The sequence below is a fragment of the Capsicum annuum genome, chromosome 3 (genome assembly GCF_002878395.1).
Source record: "Capsicum annuum cultivar UCD-10X-F1 chromosome 3, UCD10Xv1.1, whole genome shotgun sequence".
NCBI lineage: Eukaryota > Viridiplantae > Streptophyta > Magnoliopsida > Solanales > Solanaceae > Capsicum > Capsicum annuum.
The window spans coordinates 71,644,096-71,660,230 of NC_061113.1; the positions used below are offsets into that span (position 1 = coordinate 71,644,096).

At 36.2% G+C, this 16,135-nt stretch overlaps 1 non-coding gene across 1 annotated transcript; it reads left to right on the plus strand.

Annotated features, from left to right (window-relative positions):
* Positions 1-15,725: 15,725 nt before the first annotated feature.
* LOC124897415 lies at positions 15,726-15,836 on the plus strand. The gene has a single exon (XR_007054136.1). It is a non-coding gene; the product is annotated as a small nucleolar RNA R71 (small nucleolar RNA).
* The last annotated feature ends 299 nt before the right edge of the window (positions 15,837-16,135 follow it).

Sequence of the window (16,135 nt, forward strand, 5' to 3'; positions counted from 1 at the left end):
TCAATGTTTCTTTTCATCCCACTCCATTAATAGATCTCCTAAAAATCGTGGTACATCTTTGTGGCCCCTGGATGAATAGAGTAATGCGCAACATGGGCCTCTGTGAGAATTTGCAACCTTAATTCATATACACCTGGCACACACAAATGACCCTAAAAATGTGAAACTCCATCTCCCCCTTGGGAGAAAACCTCTACCTTTTGATTTCTGACTGATTCCTTCAACTGGACTAGACTGGGATCCCAATCCTGCTTTTTCTTTACTTTGGAAATTAGGGATGATTCTAAGCTACTCTGTACCCACACACTACCTTCTGCTGAATTTACTAAGCGAGTACCTAGTTCGTCTAGCTGATGAACTTCCTGGGCTAACTTCTTCTTACTATTCTCAACATGTGCAACACTACCCATAGACGTTCTACTGAGATCGTCAGCCACTACATTATCCTTGATCGGATGATACTGAACACTCATGTCATAGACTTTCAACAATTCCAACCACCTTCTCTAATGAAAATTGAGGTTTTTCTGAGAGAACACATACTGCAGGGTCTTATGATTAGTGAGCACATCAACGTGCACACCATACAAGTAATGCCTCCAAATCTTTAAGGCAAAAACTACTACTGCTAACATCAGATCATAAGTAGGATAGTTCTTCTCATGGGGCTTAAGTTGTCTAGAGGAATAGGCTATGACCTTAGCTCTCTGCATCAAAACTCTTGTCTAGAAGAGTCATATTACACAATAAAAATGTCAGAACATCTGGTAGGGTCAACACTGGAGCTATGGTGAGTCAAGTCTTTAACTCCTAAAAACTCTTCTCATAAGAATCTGACCACTGGTACTTAAATTTCTTCTGAGTCAATCTGTACATAGGGGATGCAATAGACGAAAATCCCTTAACAAACCATCAGTAATAGCCAGCCAAACCCAAGAAACTCCTAATATCTTACAGAAAGATATGCCTATGCCAATTTCTCACTAGTTTGGTCTTTTGGGGATCAACTCAAATGCCATCCCCAGAAATTATATGACTAAGGAATACAACTGACCTTAGCCAAAGTTTGCACTTACTAAATTTGGTGAATAGATGATGGTTTCTAAGAGTCTGCAATACTATTCTAAAATGGTTTGCATGATCGTGTTCACTATGGGAGTAAACAAAAATGTCATCTATGAAGACTATAAAGAACTTGTCTAAGTACTACTTGAACACACGGTTTATCAAGTCCATCAAGGCTGCTTGGACATAGGTAAGACCAAAGGATATGAATAAAAATTTGAAGTTACCATACCGAGTTTGGAAACTATTTTTGGGATATCATTTTCCCTGACTCTGAGCTGATAATAGCCTAATCTGAGGTCTATCTTAGAGAAATAACTGGCACCCTAAAATTGGTCAAATAAGTCATCAATTCTGAGTAGTGGATACTTGTTCTTATGAACTTTATTTAACTAACGGTAATCTATGCACATTCTGAGAGAACCATCTTTTTTACTCATGAATAAAATGACTGTACCCTATGGGGACACACTGGGTCTTATGAATCCTTTATCTAAGAGATCCTTTAAATTTTCCTTTAGTTTTTTAAGTTTTATTGGAGTCATCCTGTATGGAAGGATAGATATGGGCTGAGTATCTTAGAGAAGATCAATTTCGAAATAAATTTCCTTTTTGGGAGGAACTCCAGGAAGGTCTTTGGGAAACACATCTTGGAATTCACATGCTATTAATACTAATTTAAGAGTAGGGGTTTCTGAACTAGAGTCCTGGACTCGAACGAGATTATAGACATATCCCTTAGATATCATCTTTCTAACCCGAAGGTAAGAAATAAGTTGACCCCTAAGTATTGAAGTATTACCCTTCTACTCTAGGATGGGTTCATTAGGAAATTGAAATTGGATAATTCTATTTCTGCAGTTGACTGAGGTATAATGGGAATAAATCCAATCCATGCCGAGAATGTCATCAAAATCAGTCATCTCTAATTCGACTAAATCTACTAAAGTGACTTTCTGAGATATCATCACCAGACAGTTCCTGTATACCCACCAGGCTATGATAGATTTACCCATTAGGGTAGAAACTGAGATGGGCTTTGCTAAAATTTCGAGACTGACTCCAAAATCAACTGCTATATGTGGAGTAACAAAAGACAAGGAAGCTTCTGGATCTAGCCAAGCGTAAACATACAAATGTAAAACTTGTAACGCACCAGTGACCACATCAGGAGAAATTCTTGATCCTATCAGGAATGAAGAGCATAGAGTCTATTTGAGCGTTGTCTACTGGTGGCACTGGAAAAGGCACCCTGTTAATTCGGACGACCGGACTAAGTTAGGGGATGGTTATGCTGGCTCTGTGAACCAACCATATGATACTGTTTAACCCTGTGACCTATCTTTCTATATCTAAAACACACATCGCTGCCTGCTCTGCATATACCCTAGTGGTTTCTGCTGCACTTCTGGGAAAGAGAATTGGTTCAGGCATTGCTAACATTGCCCTAAGGGTTAGGGACTGATGCCCTGTCTTGGCCGCCATCTCTAAATTTTGGCACTGGACCACTGGCTGAGGAGGGAGATAGAACTGAGGATTTTGGGTGGAATAGAGAACAATTCCCAAAATCTAACTTAGGCTGAGCAAAAATAAAACAACCTATTCTCTGCCTCTTATCCTCTCTCTCCTTCTCCTTAATAAGCATTGCAGTCCTATACTCATTGACCATGCTACTAGATACTCCTGACATGAACTTACTCATCTTCGCTCTGGATTCTGCTACAACATGTGGGGCATATCAGGCTAACTGAGTAAACTTTAGAGAATACTCCTGCACTATCATATTGCCCTTCTTCATGTTTATAAACTCTGAAATCTTTGCTCTCCTCAATTATAGCAGGAAGAACTTATCCAGAAAACCAACTACAACCTCTTTCCATTCTATGGGCCTCGTATCTGTGGCTTCTCTACCTTTTACTATTTGAACCATGAGTGAGCCATATCCAGTAATTGATATGTAACTAAATCAGTGATATCATCAAAATTCACCCCCATAATATTGATAATCTTCTGTACCTAATCAAGAAATACCTGAGGGTCCTCATCTGACTTAGACCCAATAAATGATGGAGGGTTCATTTGGGTGAATTCCTAAATCCTTGCAATAGCAGTATTGGCCACTGGGTTGGCCAGAACCGCAGCTGGACATTCATTATAGGCTGCCACAGAATAAACTAGGGTGGTGAAAGCTGCTCTAAAATCTGCATAGGAGACATATTCGTCCAAAGGATTTGGATGGTCAGGCTGAGAGGCTGACTGATCTCACGTTCCTCTTCCCTAAGTCCTCTTTATAGGCATATTCTGTAAATAAAAGAGAAGCTAGGATTAGAAAGAGAGTGTAACTGCAGCTCATGCTCACTCGCATGAAATGAATACTAAAAAAATAAAGACTTTTCCTAAAACATCCCATGCACAAGACTCTACTAGATGAGACTTTTAGAATTCCTAGGACACTTTTGAACCTTAGGCTCTGATACTAAGTTTGTAACCCCTGGAGTCTGTAACCTGGATGCTACACGGTGCTCATAATCCTAAAGGACCACAAGCTAACCCATGACTGGTACCTACTGCAATAACTTAGTAATAACTATTGTAAACATCTGGAAATAGACAAAAAATTTCCATAAGGTTCAATACTATAAATAAATCTGAATGCAGTATCAAAATATTAAAATTGAATATAAGTGCTAAAAAACTAAACAACTTTCTAAAAATACTCTATTCTGAAAAGCCTCTAACTGCCTGAACTGTGTAGTTGATGGGACAAGCCCCCAACTAACTTCATCTACTAAAATAAAACTAAAGTACTGTAAGGAATAAGCATGTCCTCGAACTATAAGGACTCACCACTACTCTGAAAGCTGAGAATCTAAACTTCTAAGGGTACTCTGGAGCTCATGTCTTTGGACCTATAATATAAGACATCATAGCACAAAGAAAAACATGTGTCAGTACTTTGAATGTACTGGTATATTCAGTGAGGTAGGCTGATATGCATAGGTTCATATACATACACAATAATAACTGAATCTCATGAGTATGACTAAGTAAGAGTACATGCATGAATAGATATATTGTAACTGAGATAGTGCTAATACTAAGTACTGAATCAAAATACTGATAACCAATATCTGAGTTTATCAATACTGTATTACTGATTACTTGAATGACTATATCTAATAGTTCTGAATACTGTAGAACCATACTGAGTTCCATATTGAGTTGAGTGACTACATCTGATAGTCTTGAATCTGTAGAACTGAACTAAATTCTATTTTGAGATAGAGACTGGAGCTGACACTGTGGGAGGTAATCATCTAACCGACATGCCCCTTCTCTAATTGATTTAAGGTCCAACCTATAACTCTAGTTGTAAGGGTGGCAATACCGTACCATGGGTAAGGGCAAGCTGTGAGTTAACCCTCTCTAAGAGGAAGCTCTTTCATCAACCCTTGCTAGCCGGATAACTCATATGAGAAATTTCAACCATCATAATATCTGGCAGGAAGATACCTCAACCTACGCTGACTACATAGTTCTGTAATACAGGGATTACTGCTAAGGGTCCAACCCTCTACTGATAGAAATGCCCCCATCCTTGGGTTAACTTGGTGTTGAATCCTAATTCCAACTGAATAGACACTAAACTAATTTCTAGTCTGTATTAGTCTAGCTTGAATGGTTAATAAGATAACTATTTAGCTAAAGTGAACTGAGTTCATTGAGTTTCATTGACTGATGGAATACTGAGGTCTGAACTAGACACTGAATTAGACTGGACTAATATGAATTCTACTGAGTTGTCCTGAGTTATGTAACCAACTGAGAGTACTACTGATCGTTTCATGACTGATACTATTTTATGACTGACCATGGCTCTAGGTAATCAGCTAAATTGTCGGGTACAAGTACCCCTAGGACTCAATTGCATAAAGTAAGAGACACGGCATAACATGAAACACGTAAACTATGAACTTGATCATCATTCATTCATTGGGGTATTTTGACAAAAACTTGCGTGATATAACTTGCACATTAGCTAACTTGACACGATTTAATTCTTTTAATCATTCACATTGACAATTTATCAAACACTTGGTGAGCATAGCATATGCACATAGTGTTAAACAACAAGTGAACATCATAATTCATCTCTAATTTCACAAGTCAAGTGTTTATCATGGATTCAAATGAATCTACACACATAATGATCAATTTCACATGGTGTGTATATATATATATATATATATATAAAATCATGAATTAGGAACTTAATCCAAATAGCAATCATGGATATACTTTAATTCCAACCATGGAAATCATAAAATCAATTACTTAAAGTTCAAAATAGATTCTTGGACTCCAAGGGTGGAAGGAACCCTTGGATGAACACTTCACATACCTTTGTTTAAGAATTTTTGAAACCTTATGGCTGAATCTTGAGTTCTTGATTTGAAATTGGATCTTCTAGGGTTTTGTTCTTGAGCAAATTTGAGAAAGAATGACTATATTTGCTCTATAGAGAGTTTAATTTCGTGGTTTGGGGGCTATGGGTGGGGGAAAATTACCTAAATATCCCCAATAATGTGGTCTTTTAATAACTTAAAACTGGGTTATCTACGCACAGGTCGAAGTGGTGCATCGATGGCATCGACGCGAGAGCCAATGTGTTGCACCATATTTGTGTCAATTTATTGGAATTGGATGCTGGTAGCTAGGGAAATTAGTAATCAATGTGATATTCAATGCAGCGTGCAAAGATCATATTGATTTACTATTTTGGGATTCCAAAAGATCTTGAAACGAAGTCCAAAAATCCAAAACTTGTTCAAAAACACCCACAGACATTCCTGATCGTGAATCAACCTAAATATCAGCATTTAATGGATGTAAAGGTCACAAAATAAGATTTCCAACCTTTTTAGGTTAAAATGACACTAAGTCTAAGTACTTAGCTAAATGGTACCTTGCGGTACTAAGGGAGATTACACATTCTCGATGTTGATGTTTTGAGAGGAAGGATCATAGTTGAGGCACATTAGTCGCTCTATGTTTTTCATCCTAGATCAATGAATATGTATCATGAACTCAAGGATATGTATTGGTGGAACACTATGAAGAGGGATGTGTCTAATTTTGTGTCCAAGTGTATGGTGTGCAAATAACTGATAGTTGAGCACATGAGGCCCGAATGATTGTATTAAAAAAATTAGTTGCCAAAGTATAAGTAGGAAGTAATTAACATAGATTTTATTATTGGTATTCCTTATACTCAGAATCAGTCTGATACGGATTGGGTCATTATGGATAGGATTACAAAGTTTACTCACTTTTTACCAGTGAGGACTAACTTCTTGGCTAACGATTATGCGAGGTTGTATGTTCATGATATTGTGAAGCTACATGGGGTATCAGTTTTTATCATCTTAGATTATGGTATGAAATTTACATATCACTTTTGGAAATCATTTCAGGAAGGTTTGGGGACCAAGGTGAGTCCTAGTACAACTTTTCACCCGTAGTTGGATGGGAAAGCAGAAAGGACTATTTTGACATTTGAGTATATGCTTTGTTCTTGTGTTATTAACTAAGTGGTTGTTGTGTTGAGGGTTTACCCCTTCTAGAGTTTGCCAATAACATTAGCTTCCACTCTAGCGTTGGGTTGGATCCATTTGAGGCCTTGTATAGTAGTAGGTGTAAGTCTCCTATTAGGTGGTTTGAGGTTGGTGAAGCAAATATATTTTTTCCAAATTCGGTTCCCCCTAGCCATGGAGAAGGTGAAGGTGATTCATGATAGACTTAAGGCTGCCCAAAGTCACCAAAAGTCCTATACGGATGTGAGGTGACAAGATTTATAGTTTGAGTTTAGGAATAGGGTGTTCCTAAAAATATCTCCCATGAAGGGAGTGATTCTATTTGAGTAAAATGGGAAAGTTAGTCCCCGGTATGTTGTTCTATACTATGTTTTGAGAAGGGTTGGTAATGTTGTGTATGATTTGGAGTTGCCTTCTAGTTTGAGCTCCATTCATCCGATATTCTATTTTTCTATATTAAAGAAGTGTGTGGGTGATCTATCTTAAATTGTACCTATCAAGGAAATTGGTATTTTGGATTCTTTGACTTATGAAGAGGTCTGGGTTGAGATATTAGATTGATAGGTTTATTAGTTCCAAACCAAGGATGTGGCCTCTGTAAAGGTTCTATGGAGGAACCACAAGGTTAAATAATCTACTTGGGAAGTGGAAGAGGACATGAAGTCCAAGTATGTGTTCCTATTTTTTGTTCTGGAAATTTGTGTGGAAGGTATGTGTTATCCATGACATCTTTGTTTTCTAACATAGTTAAAGGAAAGAATGATTTCCTTCCATCTTTGTTTTCTAACTTGGTTAAAGGTCGGAGTAGGGGGTATGGATGTGATTTCATATGGTTATTTACTTAGTTTTAAATGTTGTAATTATTTTATCCTTACTCTTGAGTATATGCTAGCATTCACTCGCTAACATATCTTCAGGCGTTATATCCCCACGCGATGTAGGAACCATCAATACTACTCCTGCTCAGTAACGTGGGTTCAGGGAGAGCTTTGTGTCGGATTAAAGTAGTGAGCTTCCATACTCTGGAAGGATCCATTTCATGTTATGGACTTATCTATATAATTTTGTTATTTCTTATCCTTTGGTTAGTGGCTATGGTCGGGCGTATATCCTGACCAGATGTTGTATGGATTTTTGATAGAGGCTCTATGAGACTAGTTTGGGTTGGCGTAGGAGATATTGGTATTGGTGTTATCCTTGTTATTAGTACTGGTATTGGGGATGACACTGTTTGACTATATTTGATTTATGATTATTCGATCTTGTTATCTTATATAATCATAATCCATCCCACATCAGGTATATGGTGGTAATGGTGGGTTTTTGGGGGTGGTTTCTGGTCCTAGCTGGGCTTGAGGCACCCGACATGACTAGGCCCTTGTTCGGATCTGTCAATTTATTATTAAGCTTACTAGTTTGCTAGCCATCATAAGACCTCCAACCATTAACATAACCGATTCCTCATATACTCTTTCTTCATGGAGTAGCAACTATTTGTGATTCATTAAATAGCCAACATCTACATCTAAACAAGATACATCACTAGACCATAATCACCATTTAACCAACTCATTCCTTGTTATCATAAGTACACTAGCCATTAAGGTCGTGAGAAACAACATATTACCAACACATTATCTGTCTATAAATCAATGCCTTTTTCTAGTTAGCACAATAATTCTCTAAGTCAACATTTAAGTAACCCATGACATTACATACTAGAAATCAATATGACTAATCATCAACGATGCTAAGTCTATTATTATCATTAGCCATTTTACAACCATAATTATTAGTTACCACATATTTACTAAACAAGGTACATCAACCAGTATTCTAGTCTTCTAGCCATCAAGTAATATAACTACTTTGTATAAACAACTAGTTATGACATAACCTATTTTACTAGGTGAAATCTCATAACATAACAATATATTCAAGCCAATTATATCCACTAGGTAAATCCTTAATTCTACACACGATTACACTTACCAGACAGTCTTAACTCAATATTCAGCAAATTATACTTGTATTCACTATTTAGTATTAACAAGAGTCACTCCACTTTTCTAGTCATCAATGGTAGAGAATTATAGACTACCTAAGGAAAACATCATATCCTAAATGCACACAAGGACATAATCATACAATGTCATAACAACTCATATATCTATATATTCATATATTATTACAATACATAACATCACCATAACATCAATATATCCTCCTAGTTTACCGGGCATTATTATAACATTGATACCTCTTTCGAATTTACCAGGCATCATAATATCATCAATATGTCCTCCAAATTTATCGGGCATCATCATATCATCAATATATTCTCCAGATTTATCGAGCATAATCATATTATCATATATCCTCTAAATTTATCGTCAGAATCACATAATCAATATATCCTCTGAATTTATCGAGCATAATAATATCATCAATATATCCTCTAGATTACTGGGCATCATAACATCATCCATAAATCCTTCAAATTTCCCGAGCATCATCACAACATCAATATATCCTCTGAATTTACCAGGCATTATCACATCATTAATAACCACCAAGACAATGATAAAAACATACATTTGTAGAAGAATAAATAACAAGTACAAGCCCACAACAATAGAGTGTAAGAAGTGTAAGGAAATACATATCATGGTACTTCATCATTAATCATCACAACAATAGAGTGTAAGAGGTGTAAGGAAATACATATCATGGTACTTCATCATTAATCATCACTGCATTTTCTGATTACATGCATGGGCATGTATATCTAAATGGTTTGAGCAATCACCACTTTCCAAATCTTAGCCATGATTATTAACAAGTCAGTTATAAGTCAAGGGTATGCCTTCTAGAATCCTTCTTTTACCCACATGATTCACAATACTATCATAAGACATTCTTTTACACAAATAATTAGCTTGGTATGTAAGCTTTAATCTTAGTATGAGTTGTAACATAATTCAAGGCTCACATAGTAACTAGCCAATAAATTAAGTGATAGATAACGATAGGTTCAATTCATAAGAACTTCCAGTGATATCCATATCATGACAACAAGATAATAAATCAAGTAAACACATAATCTTACATCGACCACATACATACACCATTTACAAGGTTTATCCATCATATCTCTAAAAGTATAATCTAGGCATTCATCACGTATCTAGGTCACTAAAGAAGTTACATTGTTCAAGCTTAAGGTGGGTCTAGTTTTATTTCTAATAATCCTTTTGTCTTATACAAGTCTAACTTCTACCCAAAATTAGGCTAAGTTACCTAACTCATGCAATAAGGGTTTACTAATCCACACTAGTACTATAGGACATTTCTTCTTCAAGTATTCCTCCTAAGTCACCCTAAGTACTAAGGCCATTCCATAACAAAGCATATTTAGTTCAACATACTTTTAAGGTGAGTGAATAAGGTCGCTTTCATCTATTAGAGCAACTAGAGTATTCTGATGCTATTAATGAGACAAGTTCAACTAACCAATTTTCTAGCCTATGAGTCAACTGTCCTACTTTATGTGTTTCAAGGCCTAAGGGATTCAACTAGTCCCAAACATTTCCATCAACCAATTCAACATCTAAGACCCTACCCAGTCTTATCAATATATCACAATTATATTATGATAAAGCTCAATCTAACAACAAGTAAGCCTAACCTACGTTGAGTCCAAATAGTTCATGAACCAACAATCTTTCCTTTTCCTTTCTTCGAAGCTTCTACAACGAGCCAAGCTATCAACAAAATAATCTATACATTATTATGAGAACAACAACACCTATATTTCATTGATTTGGGTCTAAAATGATACCAAAACTCCCTCAGTGGGCCCTATATATAAAAAATAAGTTTTTGAGACCAACTCATAGCTCAAATACCATTAGGGAGTTATAACCCTCAAGAAATTTATGCAAAATGACCATATTTACGGCTAAAGTAAATCCTCAAGCCATTTAGGGTTTTGGGTCAAAAAATAAAGAATTCAACACCAAAATTGAAGGAATAATAACTTAGATTTGATGTTAATCACGAATACACAAGCTATTTAAGCTCTCAACCAACCCACAAAACTCACTTAATGGATTTTACACTCTATTAAGGTTTAGTAACTCAAAGTAATAGAAGAAATGGCCAATTCTTGGCCAAAAGTTAAATGCAAATAAAATACCTGAAGTACTAAATAAATAAGGATACTGGGCGGTGCTTCCAATAAAACTCAACCACATGAATCTCTCTTGTGTGTAGCTGTTTAACGTCACTAGCAAAAATAAGAATGGGCTCCTCAACAAAGGTTAACTACTTATCTAACTGGACTGAGTCCCACCTAAACACATGACATAGATCAGGAATATACTTCTACAACATCGATATAAAGAAAATCAGTGACTAATAACAACATCTTGAGGCAAGGCTAACTTAAACTCTACCTCACCAACTATGCCAAGAATATTAAAAAGACCAACATAATGAGGGTTCAGCTTAGCCTTTCTTACAAATCTCATCACACCCTTATTGGCAAAATATAAAGGAACACAGGGTCACCAACTTAAATCTCAAGACACAGAGTCTACGTCGGCATAGGCCTTCTACCTACTCTAGAATACTCTAAGGCTATCCTTAATAATCTTGACTCTATCTAATGAGTCCTGAAGCAAATCAGTACTACGAGGTCTCACCTCAGAAGTCTCAAACCAACCAATCAGAAAATAATACCTCCTACTATACAACTCCTCAAAAGACACCATCTCAATGCTCAAATGATAGCTGTTGCTATAAAGAAACTCCACCAATGCCAAGTGCAGATCCCACTGTCCTCCAAAATCCATAACACAGGCTAAGAGCATATCCTCAAGCACCTGAATAGTCTGCTCAGACAGACTATCTGTCTGTGGATGAAAAGTTATATTCAAATCCAATTGAGTACCCAAATTCTTTTGAAATACTCTCCAAAATCATGAATTAAATACCAAACCATGATCTGATATGATAGAAACAGGCACCCCATACAAATGAACTATTTATCAAACATAAATCTAGGATAATCTCTTAGCACTGAATGTCATCTCAATAGGAAGGAAATATGCTGACTTGGTCAAATGGTCTATGATAACCCAAATACCATTAAGACCATGGGGTGTGCGAGGTAAACCACTAATGAAGGCTATAGTAATTTGTTCCTATTTCCACTCAAGAAAGGGAAACTGCTAAATCAATCCACCTGGATTCTAATGCTCGGTCTTAACATGCCGACAACATAGGTAACGTGCCATAAAATCTGTTGTATTTCTTTATCTCATCCCACTAGTAATATTGCTCCAATTCTCTATACATCTTAGCTGTACTGGGATGAATATAATATCAAGAATTGTGAGCCTCAGGAAGAATATACTAAATCAAGTCATCTAACTATGGCACTGCCCTTAGAATCAATAGTGTGCCTCCCAGGCTCACTATTCAACACTCGATCATAAAACAAAAAAACTTTATATCCTTATACTAACAATGATATATCATGGAAAACCATGATATTTGCTAAGGACTAATGTCCCATGCCATAGTCCTATGAGAATTATATATACAATCCAAGCTACCCATACTCACTACCTTGTGATTAAGGCATCAACTACCATATTCACCTTACCCAAATAATATAGGATGGAATTATCATAGTCCTTCAAAAACTCCATCCATCTATGATGACAAGATTAAGCTTTCGCTAGGTCATAATATGCTGAAGGCTATGATAATCATTGAAAATCTCACAATATACACCATATAAATACTGCCTCCAAATCATAAACACAAAAACTACCACTGCCAACATAAAATCACAAGTGGGTTAGTTACGCTCATGATCGTTAGGCTATTTAGAAGCATAAGCAATAACATGACCCTTCTCCATCAAAATACAACCAACACCAATACTAGAAGAATCACAAAATATGATGAATCCCTCACCCTTAATTGGAAGAGCTAACACAGAAGCTAAAGTAATACAGTCTTTGAGATTTCCAAAGCTCAACTCACACTTCTCATACTATTGGAAAGAAACTTCTTTCTAAGTCAATCTAGTCATAGGGACTGAAATAGTTTCCAAACTCTTAACAAAATACCTATAATAACCAGCCAAACCAATGAAACTACAAACATTATCCAGAGATGTAGGTATAGAAAAATCACAAATTTTCAAAATCTTAGGCTGATCTACTATAATACTTGCTTTGGATAACACATGTCCAAGGAATGACCCTGACTCAAGACAAAACTCATACTTTGGGAACTTAGAAAAAATCACATGATCTCTTAGAGTCTGGAGCATGACTCTTAAATGTTTCACGTGGTCCTCACTACTCCTCTAATGCACAATAATGTCATCAATGAGTGGAATACTAAAGGAGTCTATGTAGGGTCCTAACACACGGTTCATCAAATCCATCAACGCGGCTAGGGAATTAATCAACCCAAAAGATATTACCAAAAAATCATAATGACTATAATGGGTTCTAAAGGCTGTATTTGGGAAATCCTCATCTTGAATCCTCAATTGATGATAACTTGACATTAAATCTATCTTAAAAAACATGGCTGCTCCTTAAGTTGGTCAAATAAGTCATCAATACGAGGCATAGAATAATGATTCTTGAATGTCACTTTATTAAGCTTCCTATAATAAATACACATACACATTAAGCCATCCTTCTTCTTTACAGACAAAATAAAATCTCCCCATAGTGAAATGCCCTTGTTTCTGGACCTTAGAAAATATCCAAGATTTTTGATTTTGGGAAATATATAACTTAGGGAATAAGTAATACGCTTGGGTATAAGTTGCATGGTCTAGCCGTATGCTGACAAGTGTTAGTTGGTGGAGTGATTTAGTTACTAGAATAGGTACAATTTGGATGGTAAAAGTCATATCGGTGTATATGAGTTAGTTGGTTACTTCACTTAACCTTAGACTTGGTAAATTAAGTTGGATTCGAGGATGAGTGGCTCACGATGATATATAAGATAGAGCATGAATCATGCCTAGGACTCATATGGTAGTTAGTATTCAGACCTCTTAAAATTTTATCACACGGTTTATGGGTACTAGTCGTACACTTAGATACAACTTGCTTATGGGTGTGTCATACCTTGGAACGTGTTGGGTCCAAGGGAGAAATCCTAGGATATGAGAGATGGGTACCACTCATACAAGATGGGTACGACTCATAAGGGTCAGTTGTACCATGTGAAGGGAATTAAATGCAGTTTAAGTGAGGGTAATATGGATATTTTCCCACTTATCCTAATAAGTCCCCATGAATTATATTTCACTTGGGAGGTTATTTTCCCAACTATTCTATTCTTAAACACTTAGAAAACACTCTTAAATTCTCTTAGAGTTCTTGGACAAAATAAGCTAAGGTTTCATCTTAAGGAGTAAATTGGGGCTTATCTTGGTGATTCGTATCCATCATCATCTTAGTTTAATGAATGTTCTCTTTCCTCATTGTTATTTCCAACTAAAGTCATGGTTTTATGCAATGTTTTTATGATTTTAATGATGTAAGCTTTTGGGTTTTCAAATATAATTTGGGTTTTTTAGTTATAAATGCTTGATTATGGTTTTCCTACATTTTAATTATATTTTTATATGCTTTAATGGTGTTTCTAGATAATTGGTTGCATGGGAATGGTTATTTGGTAATGGACTTTGGTTTTGGAAATACTATGCCCCAAATATATTCAGTAAAATGCCTCTAATAATGCTTTCACTATTATATAGGTTTTTCAATGGAACTTATGCATTGTTTAAACTTGGTAATAAAACCCTAAATGATATGAATAGTTTAGATAGTTTAGGAATTATTTGGATTAATAAACATACTTTTGGGTTACATTAGAATCCCCTAAGTTAATTGGATAATAAGATCTATAGGTACATGGAAATCCCTTGATCTCAAAAAAGTTTGGCTAAGGACAATACTTGGAAGTTATAGTCGGAATGAAAATACCACTACTGAGGGCCTTGGTTAATAATAAATTAATAATATTTTGGTTGTTTGGAAATGGTTTTAATTGGCTTAAAGGGAGGTGTGTTCAAAGCCACGGAAGGTGGAGGTCCCAGAGGGATAAAATTAGAAACTCATATTTGCCAATGTGAAGTTTTATCCTAGTAACAGTGTGCATGATGTCACACTTTATATTTTGGAGGATGTACTAGTCATCCCAGGTTCTTTTCTCTAGTCATGAAGCTTCACTCTATTAGGCCCTTTTGCAGGAGGAGCTAAACCCAATAACCCATGAGTGGATTAAGGACGACAAAGTTGTACAACCCAAATAAAGGTTTTAAATGGAATGCTAAACTTGATTCCCTTTCTCAACAGGTTATATAGATATATATTTAGTTTGTGTGCATATCGATGTTCTTACTTGGTTTTATAATTTTCATTATTTCATCCTTATCCTAAGTTTATGCTAGTGTTTTCCCTCTAACCCATCTTCGAGAGACTGTATCCCCATGCGATGTAGGAACCGGCCGTTCTACTCCTCCTACTTAGCATTAGAAAACTCAAGGTCATCTTTGGATTGAAGTGATGAGGTTCCATCTATTTAGAAAGCTCTATTTCATGGATGTTATTTTATACTCTTGATTATTTATGGATATTAGTTTTGTCAATGATTGGGGAAAGGTCCCAACCAGATATATGTATTCTTTTGGTTAGAGGTTTGTTGGATAGCATTGACTGTGGCTGTAGGTTGTGCTACTCCTAACTTCATGGTGCTGAATATTATGTTGATCAAATTTTGTAAGGCAAAGACCTATGCTGATAAGGCTGTGAGTTGGTCTATCTCTAATACTCCCACAATTCTTTTTGTGGCACTTCTTGAATCTGAATGCCACTCTGGATTTCCTTTTGCTAAGCGGTTCAGTAATGTGTATAGATCATCATAAGTTAGCTCCAATGCTTGACCACTCGCGGCTGAATCTATCAAAATCTTTGTTTTGTGATCAAGATCTTCTACAAAAGTATGAGAAAGAACTTTATTAGACTGTTGGTGATGTGTACAATTTCCAAAAAGATCCTTGAAGCGTTCCCAAGCATGATGGAGGTTTTCATCAGTCTTCTATTTGAAGATCACTATCTCACTGTGAAGTCTCACAGTCTTTCTTGATGAAAAGAATCTAATGAGGAACCTTCTGACTAAGTCATCCTATGTTGTGATTGAACTGGCTGGCTCTGCATTCAACCACCTTTTAGCTTCTCCAATAAGTAATTAGGGGAAGAGTTTCAACCTCACATAATCTGGAGTCACCTCGGTTGGAGTGAATGTATCTGTAAGCTCAATGACGGTCTGCAAGTGGACTATTGGATCCTTAGGTGAAAGCCCTACAAATTGTTCACTACTAATAAGAAGCTACACTATATTGTATTTCAACTCAAAATTCCCCCAGCTGC